The 16,227-nt window shown below is 40.6% G+C and overlaps 1 long non-coding RNA gene across 1 annotated transcript; it reads right to left on the bottom strand.

Annotated features, from left to right (window-relative positions):
* Positions 1 to 5,919: 5,919 nt before the first annotated feature.
* LOC147421149 (uncharacterized) lies at positions 5,920 to 6,704 on the bottom strand. The gene is made up of 2 exons (XR_015186992.1): positions 6,229 to 6,704; positions 5,920 to 6,153 (listed from the first exon to the last, which is right to left on the bottom strand). It is a non-coding gene; the product is annotated as an uncharacterized LOC147421149 (long non-coding RNA).
* Positions 6,705 to 16,227: the final 9,523 nt, after the last annotated feature.

Raw genomic sequence — 16,227 nt, 5'->3', positions numbered from 1 at the left:
TTTTTTTTTTTTTTTTGCAAAACTCACAATTGTGAGTGGATAGTATTAAGAACAAATATATACACCAATCCTCGAGCTCAGACCGAGCCTTGAGGGTCCAAGGATTAGAAGTTATGTGCTTGGCAGAGAAACCACTCCTACTCCTCGGCTTTACTTATTACAAGATGTTTTGTTCTAGACCAGTCCTCTGAGGCTTGTTTGCATCCGATCATGTGGATCATCAATCTGCTCTCTTGCGTGATTTCACGAAAGCTTATCACAACTAGATCCCCTCAAACACGCGGCGGTTCCTTGCTTGCCAAATATGGTGCAAAAGTAGTACCTGATTATTTGAGTGCAGACGAGAAGAGCAGGACTTCCCATCTTGTTACTACCAAAGAACAGATCATTCTTGGCAGCAATGGTAGGAATAGAGTATGTAGTATGTAATCTTTTTTTTTGCAAAACTCACAATTGTGAGTGAATTATATTAATCAACCCAAAAAATTACAATGTCTTGTCATGCTCGTGTTGAGCCATGACATCATCCAAGGACCATAATTACATCGACTATCAGGGCAGCCATCCCAACCAACTCGCCCCCTTATCCTTGATACATAAGGTCCATTATCACGTTCGTTTGAGAAATTTTAATTACCGATAGCCAAGATCTTCCCCCATCCTAGGCATACCCTCTGCTCACAACAAGGCACAAGTAGTCCTAGACCAATCCTTCGAGTATTGCTTGCACCCGAGCGTCCAAATTAGCACTTTGCTTTCTTGTATATTGCCACCTCAAGACCTACATGACGGTTCCTTGTCTGCCATACATTATGCAAGAAGAAGTACCTGACGATTTGACTGCTGATGAGGATGGTTGGAGGCCCTGAGTTCTTCCCTCCAAGGAATAGATCAGTCTTGTAAAAACCAATTTTTCATGTTCTTTGAACCCACTTGCATATTTTCCCTCTGAGGCCTTTGATAGTTGGGCAATCCATGAAGAGGTGGGCTAGATCTTCACTAGCCAACCTGCAGCCTAAGCATTGATCTGACCCAATCCCTCTTTCCTGAATCTTCACCCCCGTCGGTAGAGCACCCCAAATTACCTTCCATAAAAATACCTTCACGTGCTGTGGAACCTTTTGCTTCCGGATGTTCTCCATTACTTGCTCCCACCTTTCCTCCGGCCATTGTTTTTTCCATATCTTGTTAAGGGGGCTAGACCAATTCTTCTTTTGCATCATTGTATGGTAAATGTCTTTAGGATGAGGTTTCCCTAAGAGACTGCTTCCGGGCCATTTCCAGGCGTTCCAGTCAAACTCCGAATCACAGATAGGCATCACTATATTGTCAAGCTCTTTCCTCACTTTGTGGACCAAGAAGACCTCCAAGCTATTGAGTTGGAATTGGGTAACCAGAAGCTCAATGGTTTTCCAACTCTTGTTGTCACTATCCCAGAAGTGCCCTAGTTGATTCAGACCCTTATTATTCAGCTTCCTGGCTGTCTCTATCCAATAGGGACTTTGTGGTGGATCTACAACTTTGGAAAGCCAGGGGGACCAATGCAAAATGAAGTTCTTGAAGTACCTGGTTTTTCCCCCCCACTTTAAGACTCCTGCTACTCTATTGCATTTTCTTACCAATTCTCCTGAGCTCTCCCCAGTCTTAGGGTAGTCCACGTCGGGGCTAACAGCTTGTCATGAACCTCCACCCCTCTCCACTTTTCACCCTTTGAGCCAAGTTGAGCTGCTTCGATCATATCTTTGATCATGACAGCCCAAACTTGATCCTGTCTAGCCAAGGAAACAACAAATTTGGCGCAGCAAGCTTCTGCATGGGCCACAAGGTTTAGAATTCTGAGGCCTCCTTGATTCCCCGGCCGATCAACAGATTCCCAACGGGCCCATTGCCATGGCCTGGAGGATTTTGTGTCGTTTTTCTAGAAAAACCTTTTCACTGGTTTTAAGAACTCTTTCCAGTGACACTTAGCCATCTTGAGAAGCGGGCTAGTGAAGGAAATATAAGGAAGCATAAAGGCGTTTATCACTTTTATCCGACTTGGGAATGGGAGAAGAGCATACTCCACCTACTCGTTTTTGTTTTGATTCTTTCAAGCACCCACTCAAATCTTTGCTTGTGAGTTACGTCCACCCCCAAGAGGGCTCCCAGATGTCTGAAGATATTCGCTTTTGTGACAATCTCCCTCGACCAATCAGAAGGGTCAAATGAGTCATTTTCCGATAGGGAGATCAGCCTTGATTTCTCTATATTACACTGGGACCCCGAAGCTACTGAGAATATTTGTACAATCTCCAGAGCTTTCCTAATGACCCCGGGGCACGCCTGCAAAAAGAGGAGAGAATCGTTTGCAAAAAGTTTTGCTAGGAGTTGGCTGTTTCCTGGCAAATCCAGGCTGTGAAACTCCCCTCGTTTTGCACTGGCTTCGAGCTTCGTGATTAACGGATGTGATCCTATGGCGAACAGCAAGGGGGCCAGAGGGCATCCCTGCTTAATATACCTTTTGACCTCAAAAGAGCCCACAATTTTATCATTGAATAGGAGCTCTGACTGGCTTCCAACTCACAATACACTTACCAGATGACATAGGCGCGGCCCAAAGCCCAAAGCTTCCATGACGGCTTCTATATATGTCCATGTTATTCTGTCATAAGCCTTATCCAGGTTCAACTGTAACAGTACACACTCTCTTGCTTTGTGGCAGTTGCATACTCGATGCTCACCATTGCTACCAAGATGTTATCGTAAATGGACCTTCCTTTGATGAACCCATGCTGATGGGGAGAGATCTTGTTTAGTAAGGGGGCTAGTCTGAGGGCTACAGCTTTAGTAAGGATTTTGTAGGCCATTGACATCATCGTTATAAGGCGCCAGTGTTTCAATTGAGAACAACAGATTTGTTTGGGGATGGGTTTGATAAGCCCTCTCTTTACACTTATCTCCAACGATCCTTCGACACTGGCTTTATTGGCCAACCTTGTGATTGGGACCTTGAGACCGTCCCGTAATTCTCTATAAAATTCCACCATCATCCCATCCCAACCAGGGGACTTTTCCTTGCCAAGAGCTTGTAATGCTAGTGAACATTCGTCTTTGGAAAATGCCCTTTCCAAGAAATTAGCTTATGAGTGGGGGATCTTCTCCTTGACACTCTGAAGTGAGGACCCTCTGGCTTCTTCCACTTCTTGGGATTGGATCTCTGGCCGTCCAATGATCTGACTAAGATAGCTCAGCATCAGACCAGCCATCTCATCCTGGTTATGAACTGTTGTCCCTTTCTCATCAAGAGAGAGCGCACGTGGCCTCGGCTCTTCTTGATTTTTAGAGCCCTAAAGAAATGTGCTTGATTAGAGGCTTCAGGTTGAAGGGCAGTCTCCCTGGAGAGAAGCCTTGCCTTTCTGATATCTTCTAACTGCACATCAATAAGGTTAGATTTGGCTTCCAGCCATCGTTTGTGCTCATCCTCAGTAGCCAGCCCCTTGGCTTTTTTGGAGGTAAGCAACTGTACCTCTGCTGTAAGATGTAGAAGGTGTGCCTCCCTAACTTTCTAGATTCTGGGGCCTGATGTTTTTATTGCTTTTTGGATGCTCCGAGCAAAGAGGTCCCACGCATTGTGTTTGTTGAGGTGGACATCTTTTTTGAGCATGTAATCTTATAGAGAGAAAGCCAAAGTGGCTTTTAACGACTTTTGTGAAAAGATGACCATTAACTTCTAAAGAGGCCAAATTTAAAAACCCTTTCAAAGAAACATGCTTGACATATAGTACATACTCATTAAAAAATGTAAAACAAGGTGAGAGAGAGAGAGAGAGAGAGAGAGAGAGAGAGAGGATTTAGGCATGCTCAAATCTATAAGAGTATGTAATCTTATAGAGAGAAAGCCAAAGTGGCTTTTAACGACTTTTGTGAAAAGATGACCATTAACTTCTCAAGAGGCCAAATCTAACAAGGTAAAGATTTACGACGGCCTACAGGAAGGGGGGGGGGGGGGGGGGAAGAGAGAGAGAGAGAGAGAGAGAGAGAGAGAGAGAGAGAGCGCTACCCTAACTCCAATGAAGTGAAACCTTGACTCCAACGAAGTGAGAGAGTGGAGGGGGCACTCCCATATGCACAAATTAAAATCCAAAAACATTCAAATGCCACATGGAGAACATCCAATAATTCAATTCAATGGTAAAAGAATTGTACCAAAAATTTTCGCTTTTCCTTATGCCCTTATGTATGAGTGCTATATTAATTGACCTCATGAAAACATAAAGCATATAAAATATTAGTGAGAGTTTAAGAATTGATCTAATTCTTGAATAAATACATCAATAAAATAAATTACACAATAAAATGATGCATGCTATTAAATGAAAGAAATCCATAATATTTTTAGGATAGAAATGAATATTGAAAATGTTTAAACCTAATTTTTAATAAAAATCTTAGTTGTGAAAAACTTCTAAAGCTAATTCCTAATAATAATATATGCACTAAAGTAATAAGGTGACATTTGCATATCAAAACCAAAAGTTAAAAAAGAAATCTTTCATTTAAAGATAATTTATTAGTTTTAGTTAGAAATTGTTTGTAAATGAAATGAAAATTTACAAAGACAAAAGTATGTTTTTAATGAAAAAGTTGACAAGAAAGTCATTAGATCCTTAAATGAAGAGATCCATTTATAAACTAAACAATTTTTATTTTTTTTAAAGTCAAGTGAGCACTTAATAGAAGGACCAAATTACAATGATGAAAAGAGACACTAACGTTATAGAAGGAAAATATAACCTTTGTAAAACTTATAAACTAAACAAAGATTTAAAAAAGAAAAAAAAGTTAAGTGAACATTAAATAAAGGGATCAAATTACAATGATGAAAAGGCCCATTTACATTTAAAAGATATAATATAACCTTTTATATAACCAAGAAGTCAATTGAGCATTAAAACAAGGGACCAAGTTACAATGATGGAAAGAGCCATATACATTATAAAACAAGCTCACTTGACATGTGTCGTCAATCTGTGATTCTTAATCAACGGTCCAAAAAGTGCACCAATTCTCCACCCACTCTCCTATGGCCTTCTAAAGGCCAAAAAGCCTTTCAAAAAAACATGCTTGAAACATAGTACATACTCATAAAAATTGTAAAACAAGGAGGGAGAGAGAGAGAGAGAGAGAGAGAGAGAGAGAGAGAGAGGATTGAGGCATGCTAAAACTTTTTTGAAAAATACCGACTTAGGCATGTGATAGACCTAACAAACTTCTATATTTATGGGATAAAGGCTGTTGAGATGAGAGTCATCCAAATTAGACAAAAAAAAAAAGCAACAATATGCAAAATTGGTATTGTTGAAAAACTCAATTTTTTAATTTGTGGACCTTTTAATCCAAACAAGAATCTCAAAAAATTGTTTGCATTAGTGTTCAAGACAAATTATTTTCACAAATATTCAAAAATCCCTCAAAGACAAATCTAAACCGGAAAGTTTACAATACTAGCCCGTATTTTTGCAAAATTATACTATTTTTTCCATGTATTTTAAGCGGAATTTTCTCCTTCTTGCCCTCCCTCTCAACCGATTGCTTTTATTTTGCAACCGGCTCAAGACTAAGCTGAGGCACACTTTTTGCGAACATTGCAAGTTTGCATATAAAAACGTGCCTTGAAGAATTTTTGTGAAGATTTCACATCAAATGCAAAAGTCATGCTCAAATACTAAAATTTGGCATGAGGCACTTTTGTCGGACTAGTGTAAGGGAAAATCTTTTACACTTGACATGTGAAGCTGAGCTTTTATAGGGGAGAGAGAGAGAGAGAGAGAGAGAGAGAGAGAGAGAGAGGATTACGTTGGCACCCTTGTCTTTTCACCATTCACCGTTTAAAAGTAGATTGCAAAAGCCTATTTGGACACGTTTTTGGACACTATCCCAAATCATGAAAGTTGGATGTATTTATCTTTTTTTTTTATAGCAAAACTCTCTCATGGAGAGAGTGGAATTATATTAGAAAAAAAGAAACCTACTACAAAAGCACCAAACCGAGCCAAGGCCACCACCGAAAATAGTCCATTCAAAGATACAAGCCAGACAACCTATACAAGTAGACCTAAGGTGCCACCATGCCCAACAGGTGAAGCATGCCTCGAGAATCTGATATAATTGAACCTACAAATCGTTCATAAAACAACACACATGTAGGTTCCAAAATGAGGCAACACCACAAGAAACAACATCACCAACCTGAGAATAGAGTACCACAGTCAGCCCGTGCAGGAAAAGCCAACCCCATAAGAAAACCACCACTCGCACCATCGTCAGAGCCTCATCTCACGGCAACAACAGCTCGGAACCACACCTTGAAGTCGCCACAGTACTCCATGCAAACCAGCTACACACAAGATCTGACCTTCGTTGCCTTCCCCATGGGAAGAGGGAGAGAAGGTCTTCCCTAGAGAGAAAAATAAGACATCGACTGCGCACCCAAACAGTGCCGGAGAAGGAGGAGACAGCCGGCAAACCCCCTCCCGTGGCCTGCCCTGTCTCGAACACCAAAGATCCCTCTCCAGCGCCAGCTACTATGGCAACAACCGCAGCTCCAACCGCGAGCCCGCCATGATTCTCCAGATAGCCCTCACGACGGGGTCCCCCACCCAACTGAAGCTAACCCAAGCGAGCACAGGGCAGGGGCTTTGTTTGTCCTCCTTCTTCTTGTCCTTTTCTTCTCATCTTAATGAGGATATATTTATTCAATGGATTTCTTGTTACTTCACAAAGTATTTTGGGCCCCGTAGGGGAATCTCCAAGAGATTCTCTCACTTTGTTCTTAGTGGAAAGGGGGTTTGGTTCTGTGTGTGTGTGCGCATGCGCACGCGTGAGCGTGCACTACGGCACAGCGTGCAAAAATCGACACAGATATCGACGAAATAAAGTTAGTTTTAAAATTAAAAAGCATTGAAATAGTCTTCAAAAAAGATGTCGATTTCGTAACATCGGTATAAAGACCGGTATACTATGCGTCGAAATAACCTATGAAATGAGCATCGGAATACGCAATGAAATAACCGTCGAAAATTGTAAAAGATACTCCGACGCTTTTGTGACCCACATACAAGACTTGTGTAAGGGAAAATCTTTTACGCTTAACATGTGAAGCTGAGCTTTTAGGACTTCGAGCACGAGAGAGAGAGAGAGAGAGAGAGAGAGAGGGGAGAACGTTGGCACCCTTGTCTTTTCAGCATTTAAAAGTAGAAAGCACAAGCCAATTTGGACGAGGTTTTGGACACTCTAGCCCAAATCATGAAAGTTGGATGTATTTATGATAATGAGGATATATTTATTCAAAAAGTTTACAATGAATTTCTTGTTATTTCAAAAGTATTTTGGGCCCCATAGGGGAATCTCCAAGAGATTCTCTCGCTTTGTTCTTGGTGGAAAGAGGTGGCTATGTGTGTGTGTGTGTGTGTGTGTGTACGCACGCATGCACATACATGCACGAGCATCAAGATCTCTTTGTTAAACTCAACATTCAAATGGGGAGTCTCATGGAACCCAAAGCAGTGGTCTTACAGGTTTAAGTGTATCTGGGCTTATCCATTACCAAGTAAACACAGTTGTTTGATGTGGTTAATCTTGCATCAAGGTATCTGGTCCGGTTAAATGTTTCCATATAAATTTATATAAGACTCAATGAAAAGTCCTATGAAAGAAATAGCTTTCAATAAATATGATGATGAAAATTATAGGTATGCGTTAAGAACATATTTGTACATGGTTATTATTGCTACATTCATGATTTGATCTATGTGAGGGAGAGCAAGTGAACACACACACCGAGAGTTTTTGGGTGGAAGAGTTTGTGAGGTAGGTTAGCCTATATTGAAGTGGTCCCCGAAGAAGTTGCAGCTCGAGCTATCTAATGAATTGTGCCCACATAAGAGCCGAGTCGCACCCAGGGGTAGCAAGGAGAAGGCATGATCTTATTCGCTTGATATAGCATATTGCCATGGTTCTCAAAGTACTGCAAGCACTGCACTAATCCTCTCAATTTGGAGGGTGTTAAGCTATCTTTCCGGAAAGAATTTGCGTAGCACATTTCACTGCAGCATGAAGCCAATGACGAGTCACCAGGAGGATTGCTTTTCAGCTGGATTTTCACTTAAGCGATGAGCCCCAAGGTTCTTTCCCTGGTGTGACCATGTTGTTGAGTTTTAAGCCTTGCCTGCACCTTCCCCCTGCTGCCCCTGGGTGCAACCCAGCTCTAAGCCCAACGCTCCTTTTGCATCTTCTTGAATGATTTCATCTCAACCAAGCCTTATCAGACAAACTCAACAACATGTTAGTCTTTGCTATAATCAATCGTTGACATCACTATTAAGGAAGACAGTAGGCAAACACTGCAGTGCTAAATGAAGTATACGCTTAAACTAAAGTCAGAGAGAGAGAGAGAGAGAGAGAGAGAGAGAGAGAGAGAGATTTGAGCAAGATTGTGCAAAATAATTGAGATTTGAGCTCCCAACTCATCAAAATCTCATGTAGATTTTGTCAAACTCACTTGATGAACTTGTGTTATTATTGCAAAGGTAATTGACATTGGAATTTGGCACGCCACCTTTAAAAGGTAGAGAGAGAGAGAGAGAGAGAGAGAGAGAGAGAGAGAGAGAGAGAGAGAGAGAGAGAGAGAGAGAGACAAAAGATTGATTTGGAAATGGATAAGAAAGACTCAAACTTTGAGGCCGATTGAGTTGATGGACTTATGGCTACCTCACAATTTTTTTTATTTTTATTTTTTGCAAAACTCACAATTGTGAGTGGATTATGTTGAGCAGCCCAAAAAGTTACAAGGTTTTGTCATGCTCATGTTGAGCCATGACAACATCTAGGGATCATAATTACAACGGCTATCAGGGCAGCCACCCCTACCACCCCGCCTCCACATCCTTGATACACAAGGTCCATACTCTTGTCATTCTGAGATATTTTATTTACCGATGGCCAAGATTTTCCCCCATCCTAGGCATTCCATCTGCTGACAACAAGGCACAAGCAGTCCTAGACCAATCCTCCGAGTGATGCTTGCACCCGAGTGCCCATATTAGCACTTTGCTTTCTTATATAATTTCTGTGAAGCTTGCCACCTCAAATCCTCCTTCAAAAACACGGCGGTTCCTTGTCTGCCGTATATTATGAAAGAATAAGTATCTGACAATCTCAGTGCTGGACGAGGAGTGCAGGACTACCTGAATTTTTACCTCCAAGGCATATGTCAGTCTTGAAAAAACTAATTTTCCATGTTCTCTGGATCCACTTGCATACTTTCCCTGTGAGGCTTTTATAGCTGGGCAGTCCATGAATAGGTGGGACAGATCTTCACTAGCTAACCTGCACCCCAAGCATCGATCTGGCCCAATCCCTCTCTCCTGAATCTTCACCCATGTCTGTAGAGCACCCCAAATAACCTTCCATAAGAAAACCTTCATGTACTACGGAACCTTTGGCTTCCATATGTTCTCCATTACATGCTCCCACCTTTCCTCCGGCCATTGCTTTTTCCATAGCTTGTTAAGGGGGCTAGACCAATTCTTCCTTTGCATCATTGTCTGATAAATGCTTTTAGTATGGGGTTTCCACAAGAGACTACTTCCGGGCCATTTCCAGGCATTCCAGTCCAACTCCGAATCACAGATTGGCATCACTAGATTGTCAAGCTCTTTCATCACTTTGTGGACAAGCAAGACCTCCAAGCATTAAGTTGGTACTGGGCAACCATAAGGTCAATGGTTTTCAGATAGCCAATTAGGAAAAATAAAGTTGCTTCTAGTATTACATGGCTTGTCCCACATCAAAGAGAGAGAGAGAGAGAGAGAGAGAGAGAGAGAGGTGGAAGAGAGGGACATCTATGTGAGATGCTCTCTTAAAAGGCCAAAAATGAATTGGGAAGTAGTAAGTTACTTGCACGCATGTCTCACTAAAGGGAATAAGCGCATGGCTACCTCACAATTTTCAGATAGCCAATTAGGAAAAAGAAAGTTGCTTCTAGTATTACACGGCTTGTACACAAGGACATCAAAGAGAGAGCCAGAGAGAGAGAGGTGGAAGAGAGGGACATCTATGTTAGATGCTCTCTTAAAAGGCCAAAAATGAATTGGGAAGTAGTAAGTTACTTGCACGCATGTCTCATTAAAGAGAATCAATGCATGGCTACCTCACAATTTTTAGATAGCCAATTAGGAAAAAGAAAGTTGCTTCTAGTATTACATGGCTTGTTGTTAGCAGCAAGCTAACGCGAACACCATTTTTCGAAGTTCTCCTTGTAAAAACAATTATTATTTTGATAAATCAGGAATATTGTAACTCCTATTTTCTTGATAAACTTTGTAATTAATGAGCCGAGGCTACAAGCTTCCAGATTGTATCAGCCATTCAATTTCCAGCTTTGGTAGAACTCGAGATTATTACTTTTGACCACCCAAAAACCTTGGCTAAGGTATAAAAGCCAAATTTTTGTAAGTTTTTGGATAAGAAATACACAGCGTGAGCTAACGATGCTCACTTCTCTCCTTCTTGCGCTTCCTACTCCCTCTCCGGTTGTCACATTGTGAATGTGTTTGTTGCATTGCAACCGCAGGTAAGAGCTCTACGCATTGACGTAAGCCATTCACAATATTTCGTAGCTTTTGGCGTCACTAACCCGTGGCCTAATTTCATCATAACTATGAATTTACACTTTTAAAATGAAATCTAAGAATAGGCGGGGTATTGGGGCAGCATTGCTAAGCATTTAGATGCATTCTAGGTCGAAAACGACTAGGTAAAAAATCCACTACTATTAATAATCGCAATTTTGGAACTTGACCTAAAATGGGGTTTGAGGCCATAGGCATGTGTGCTTAGGTCTTATAAATTTATCCTAGAAGTTTCGTTACATTTGGATGTCATTTGATGCTGTAACGGATGTGACTTGCTTGTCGATGAGCGATTGGCTTTTGGTGATTTCAGTCACTTGAGTGTAGCCTGAGTTAGATGCGAGTTGTTAGTTGTTTTCCAAGAGCTTGACAACCTCTTGTAGCCTCTATGCACTAGTCGAGTCAGCTTCGTCCCATGGTTTGACAAATTAATCGTGGTTCTCGCTAATACTGCAATAAGATAAGATGGTGAGGTTAGACATGCGTCCCACATTTGGCGCCGCTGCCGGGTATCGAAGAAACCTAAACTAGGAAAAACATGAGCGTCTTGTGTAATTGTCCTTTAACTTCCTCTAGGTTTCCTAGAGTTCAAATCTCTCTTTAAGAAACCGGATAGCTTAAGATTGTCGTCTTTTGCTGTGTAGAGGTAGCTTGGAAGTAATCGTACTTGCTGAGTACCTTTAGGACTGTAGGATTGTATATTTAGATTAGGATTTGGAGAATGATTGGTATACGAGACAAGTCTTAAGATCAAGACTCTGAAAAACATAAAAAACACAAGAAAACGAGTGTTTGTGGACACTGTTCACAACCCCATCGCATGAGAAACTAGGAGTAGGGTAAGTAGGATCCGAGGTGGATTTCATAGCATTGCTCTCTCTGAAAGAATCAAGTGTGAGTTGTTATGCAAGGTTGTAGAATTTCAGGTCTACGGCTAGAAATAACACGAAAAGACTCGAATTCACTCAATCCAACTGGGGAGTAAGCCTAAGTGTTGTCTGAACTAGTGGGTAAGCTCAAGGACACTTCGAGGTAAAACTTTCAAGAAGCTGACCAAAACTCAGATTATTTACTTTTTCTTGACTTTTTAGGCCAAATTAATTTTCGACTTGATTTATAGGCTTAAAAAACATCGTAAAAAGACTGTCTTTGAGAAAATTGCAAAAAAGTGCTCATTTCAAGCCTCAAGTTAATACTAACGATTATTAACTTTTTTCTCTAAATTAGTCAACACTCATATCATTGACTCCTTGCATGTATACAAACAACTTTTGTAAAGGTCCAAAAGATTTGGATCACCAAACTGGCAAAAAACTGGGTAAAAACTAAAGTTCGTATTGACTTTTTGAGTCTTGAGTGTAAATTGGGGAAAAATTTGTCCAAACTTGATGAAACTTGATTCATAGGCTTATATTGATGTGATAAACATGTGTATATGCTCAGTTGACCAAAAACTTGTAAAAAATTGGCAAAAGTAAATAATCGCGATTATTTACTTCTGCCCTGTTTTTGAACTTTTTTGACCAAGTTGGCATACCACTAGCTTTACCATGTTGTAATAAGCCCACAAACCAAATTTGGTAAGATTTGGATCACTGGAGTGAAAACTATGACAAAAATTGCAAAGTTAGTCCGCGGACAGATAATTGATGACCATTTGATAAAAAATTACCCAAACTTGACCAGAATTGGCTAGTGACCTTAACATAAGGTGCTTAATAGATCTGTGTCAAAGTTGGGACAAAAATTTGCAAAAAATTATCAGAAGTAAATAATCGCGATTATTTACATTTGCTTCAAAACTTGGCGATTTTGCAAATTTGAGTATACCACAAGGGTCAAGCACATCAATTGGACCCCACAAATCAATTTTGGTGAAATTTGGACCACAAAAGTGAGACTTAAGTCAGATTCTCGAAATCAGAGTCTGTGGACATGGAACAGTGGATAAACTTGATCAAATTTTGTCCAAACTTGTTGAAACTTGTCTAAGGGCTTTAACAAGTTGTATACTTGCCAAACCAATCCAAAAAGTGCAAAAAAGTGACAAAAGTAAATAATCACGATTATTTACTTATGCTATCTAGAGACTTCAAATTTGATTTTTGGGCTTATACAGTGTTAGACCAGCATAATATAAGGCCATAGGGAAATTTTGGGTTTAATCGGATCAAAATTGGTACAATTACACTCAATTTACAGATTGCATATTAAACCTTTGATTTTGGTAAGCTGAATCTGAAAGTCAAAATTTTGACTTCCATAGCACAAATTGAAGTGAAATACAGAGACCAATCACTGGATTCTCAAGAGCTCTACTTTCCTTATAGAAAAATAGCTAATTTGACAAATTTTGTACAGGAATCAGGTTGCAGACGAGGAATCAGTGGCTTGACAGAAAGTTGCAATTGAATCAAGTGGAAATTGAAGATAAGTCAATCTAAGGTGAGTACTCAAACCAGGGCTTCATAAGTCTATATGAACCTTACATCCGGTCGTGTAATAGGAAATCAAGGCCTATTCGGAGAAAACACCAGTAGAGTATCCACTGAAGAAAGCGTGAATCAAGGAAATTCCTTGCACACAATTCCTGAAGAAGTCTCGGACACTTTTTTAGATTCAACATCCGAAATGTCTTCTTACTCGACTCACTCGGAAATCGGAACGACAATGCGCTACGAGCATATCCTGTCTTTTTACAAGACTAATCGTCATGGAGTTCAGATTTACTTGGATCCTAACGAAGAGCATGCTATTCGCATTGATGATCATGGTATTGAGTTTGAAGAGGAGATTAGGGAAAATAAACAAGGGAAAAGGTACATGGACCGAAACGGAACTCTATATGGACAAGTTAAAAATCCTGACGTGGTAGACAAATGGGGCTTTGAAGTAAACACTAGAATCCCAGATATGTTAGCAAAAGAAGGACCACCAACTTTAGAATTCGAGAGATACGATCAAGTAGACTTGAAGCCTTTGAAACGGCTTAGTACGGATGATCTTAGGATCGGAGTCTATTGTTGGGAAGATCGAAACATAAGAGATCTTTTGTGGACTTCTCATGCTAGACTAGGATAATTAACGGCCATGAAGATCATCTATATCTTCAAAATCAAAGATAAGGGATCTGCAGATCTACCAAGTTACTTGTTTAGGGATTGTTATAACAACAACTTTGTTATGATGACTCTTGAGGAGGTAGAATAAACCAAATACCAGAGGTATTCCATACGGGATTGGATATTAGGTCAAGGACTAGAAACCACTCCAAGAGACGAACATCGCGAGAGATCATCTGAGAGTAATGTGAAGAAACCAGAAACCACCTCATCATGTAGAAAAACAGGTGACACTAAGGCCAGTCCAGGGCTACATGAGTCACTATTTTCGACACACTGGTTTGAAGGACTCGGAACAGGACCAACTCCTAGAAGATCTGGAGTTGAATCAAATAGACGTGTCAGACCAGCTGATTTTCAAAAATGGGTCAGAAAATACAGTGGATCCGGGGATCCATACCACTTAGCAAGCTTCAAGCAAGTGCTAAGAGCAGAGCGTATATTCAATTTCCATACTCAATTCGAGGGGTTCGGAATGACATTACAAGGAAAAGCTTTGACATGGTTCCAAAACATTCCACCAAGGTCAATCATGGATTTGAATACATTAGCTCAAGGATTTGTAGCTGCTTGTTCTAAAACGGGGATTAAACATAATATGGTAGCTCAAATCTACAGCTTTAAATAGAAACATGGTGAGTCTGTTAGGGATTGTGTAACTCGAATGAAACAATACATTGCCAGATACCCAGAGATGGAGATACCTGTAGAGGAGCGACTTGTCTCATTGTTTCTTGATGGACTGCTAAATAAAGAACTTTATGCTATACTCTATAGTAAAAAGCATACAACCCTAGAGGCGTGTGTGTCTGATGCTATCGACCTAGGAAACAATTGTGAGATCTTTAATAAAGAGGATGTCCCTAAGGATAACCAAAGCGAGAAGACTGTATCCACAAAACCAGCACAAGTGGAAACGGCTCTTGCGGCACCACTCTTAGCCATAGAGGATATGCTAAAAAGGATGAATGACATGATGAACAATATGCAAAAAGCACCTATGAGAGGACCAGGACAGGGGATATCCCCACAAGGACAACCAGTTAGGCCACAAAAATGGTGTGCAATTGAGGGTAAATGGAAAAACCACGAGACCCACAAGTGCTACTTCAGGCCAAAGTATGATGGAAATGTTCAGTACGTGCCCATGAGGCCACAAGGACAACCCATGTATAGATATCAGCCTAATATGGCTTAAGTTCAAAGACCACCAATGGGTATGGAGAGACCTCAACCTATGTTTGGACAACAATCTCCTTATCGAGGACATAATACGGTGCCTATAAAGTACATGCACTCAGAAGGAGTCATAGATGAACAAGCATTAGTGCCTGTTACAACCTATGCAGAGTCCAGTCCATCTACAATAATGGTAGAGGGAGATTGGTATAGTCCACAACCCCCACCAATGGAGGAAACCATGACTTATGCTCCATCAGATCTCTCACCAATGTATTATGTAGCTAATCAAGGTGTCAAACCTCCCATGGGAAGACCCATGATGAAGCCTAGAATAGGAAACTGTCATAATTGTGGTGTTGATGACCATTGGAAGAACGAATGTCCAGAGCCTGACAAAAACGTCAAACCAATTGAAGCCTATTGCATACAATGTTGCAAAAAGGGAGGAAACTTTCCGGAAGATTGTCCTAAGAATCCTTTGAACAAAGGAGAAACTGTAGTCAACATAGTCCAAGTGATGCCTAGTAGCTCATTACAGAGTGAACCGGTTGTTCTAATCAAGGTAATCACTAGAGCCCATGCAAAGAAAAAGAAACACAATTCCTCTGATGATTCGGAGAACACGAAAGTTTCTTCTCAAAGAATCAAAAGGAGCAGAAGCAAAAGATATGAGATGAGAAAACAAAAAAAACGGGTTGAAAATGAAGAGAAAGCAAAAATTCTAGCGCAGGACAAGTTGAAAGAAACTGGAAGTGAATTCAAGGAAACAACCGTGAAATCTGGAGGATCCATTCTGGTTGGATAAAATCTTTGAGCCTATCAATGCCACCTTGGAAGCCTACCAAGCAGGACTTAAAGCAGGCCAAAACATGGAAAACAAATGGAAAAACTATCCATCTCCAGACATGGAAGCAGTTAAGCTGGAAGCTTATCAAAATTTGGTAAGAATTACGCAGGAAATGTTAGATAAACAGAAACCCAAGCTTGAAAATATTGCAAAATCGGAAAAGATTGCGGTAGAAGAAACAAAAGCAAAATCCGATGTGGTGGCAGAACCCCACCTTGAAACAAATGAACCAGAGCTCATAGTGCCGGACAATGAAGATGCCTTAGAAGGAATTCCATTCGTAGAGGAAGACTGGTCATGACACTTATGGGAAAAGGTAAGGGAGATCAATGATGGGAGCCTAACTTTAAAGTCGGCTCCTATAGAGGAAGTCTGGTTGGATAACCTACCATCTGATATAAACATG

This window comes from Adiantum capillus-veneris, chromosome 28 (assembly GCF_014529385.1).
Source record: "Adiantum capillus-veneris isolate H3 chromosome 28, ASM1452938v2, whole genome shotgun sequence".
NCBI classification, from domain to species: Eukaryota; Viridiplantae; Streptophyta; class Polypodiopsida; order Polypodiales; family Pteridaceae; genus Adiantum; species Adiantum capillus-veneris.
Note: the sequence above shows the minus strand (reverse complement) of the source record. Positions and strands in the feature narration are given on the sequence as shown.